Source organism: Medicago truncatula, chromosome 2 (assembly GCF_003473485.1).
Source record: "Medicago truncatula cultivar Jemalong A17 chromosome 2, MtrunA17r5.0-ANR, whole genome shotgun sequence".
Taxonomy (NCBI): domain Eukaryota; kingdom Viridiplantae; phylum Streptophyta; class Magnoliopsida; order Fabales; family Fabaceae; genus Medicago; species Medicago truncatula.
Window position 1 is genome coordinate 22,491,615 of NC_053043.1, and position 1,848 is coordinate 22,493,462.

A 1,848-nucleotide genomic window follows, 5' to 3' on the forward strand; every position below is an offset into this window, starting at 1 on the left:
CCAAAAAGCCCGCAGTTTCTTGTGGAACATTCTAGTGATGTAATTGCTTAGATTTTAAGTCGAATGTAAACTATAAATAGAGTAGCTAGCCATCACAAATATTCATCTTTTATTATAGGAATTCAATAAGTGACAATTGTCTTTCTTAATAAAAGTTCTTTTCTTTTTCTTTATTTTCTTGTTATTTACTTTTATGTTTTTCCTCTTCTTCTCCATGTCTACGATGAACATGAGTGAGTAGACTTCTTTTGTCTTGGGATTGTTAGATAAGTCTAATTACATAATCCTAATCAAAGCAACCCTTAAATCCTAATCTTATTTAACCCTAGTTTCTAATCTAAATTCACCGTTTTAACATGATTTAACCATTATCAAACTGTAGAAGCGAAAGTGGAGGGTTTGATAATTGTTAATCCATCATCTCAAAAATCAATTCATAAAACGAAAGTGGAGTTTTGATATTCTAACAAGTGAATTTAGACAAGGATTGTGAAACATGAAAATAGTCTAGCAAACCTTGGGACATATAAAGTTTCGAACTTCAAGGATTCTAATAGCAATCAACCAAGAAAATAGGCGTTGTTGCTAGAGGAACACACTCACTGAGATCGAAAGGATGTTTGATAGGCTATCTTTTTACTACTTCGATAGAATCGTGCACTTACGGTTTTATCCCATCAAGTTTTTGGCGCCGCTGCCGGGGAATTAACTAATTTGATTAATTTTTTTTATGGATTAGAATCTTTTCTATTCCCCTTTTCTCTTTTCTTCTACTTCTTTCTTTCTTTTACCGTTAACTTCTTGGGTTCTCAATTTTTTATTCGAAGAACTAAAAGTCTTGGAAAATTCATTCCCGAGATCGAAAGATATTTGCATAAGAAAAAGAGATAGGCACAAAATAATATCGCTATGGCTGAACGTACTCTCAAAGAGTATGCAACACCTTCTACGGAAGAGCCACAAGCTATTATTGTGTACCCAACGGTTGAGGGTAATAACTTTGAGATTAAGCCTGCACTACTCAATTTGGTGCAGCATAATCAGTTTTCTGGATCACCCACTGAGGATCCAAATCTCCATATCTCTTCTTTCTTAAGACTCAGTGGCACTATAAAAGAGAACCAAGAAGCCGTAAGACCTCATCTTTTTCCCTTTTCCTTAAGGGATAGAGCTAGCGCTTGGTTCCATTCTCTAGAAGTTGGTTCCATCACTTCATGGGATCAAATGAGGCGAGCATTCCTTGCCCGATTCTTTCCCCCCTCTAAAACTGCTAAACTAAGAGACCAAATCACACGGTTTAATCAAAAAGATGTGGAGTCTCTTTATAATGCGTGGGAGCATTTCAAGGAAATGTTTAGACTATGTCCCCACCATGGTTTAGAGAAGTGGCTCATAGTCCAAACTTTTTATAATGGCTTATCATATACCACTAAGATATATGTTGATGCAACTGCAGGTGGAGCTCTAATAAACAAGAACTATGCAGAAGCTTACGCTTTGATTGAAGACATGACTCAGAATCACTATCAATGGACCAACGAGAGAGCCATCACCGCCTCTACACTCTCTTAAAAAGAGGCAGGTATGTACGAAGTCTCTGCCTATGATCACCATTCTGCTAAGGTTGATGTATTAACCCAAAGATTTAAAAAACTTAATGTTAGTGCTGTCACACCTACTCCTACATCTCCTCCTTGTGAAATTTGTGGTATATTTGGTTATATTGATGTTGATTTTAAGTTAGGTAGTGCTGCTAATGGTATTGAGCAAATGAACTACGCTCAATACAACCAAGGAACGATGCCAAACCAAAACTGTTATAAAAATCCTCAAGGTTCCTATGGACAA

General features: G+C 36.3%; 1 non-coding gene across 1 annotated transcript; it reads right to left on the reverse strand.

Moving 5' to 3' along the window:
* Positions 1 to 1,272: 1,272 nt before the first annotated feature.
* Positions 1,273 to 1,379, reverse strand: LOC112416177 (small nucleolar RNA R71). Its single transcript, XR_003006485.1, has one exon. It is a non-coding gene; the product is annotated as a small nucleolar RNA R71 (small nucleolar RNA).
* Between the last annotated feature and the right edge of the window lie 469 nt (positions 1,380 to 1,848).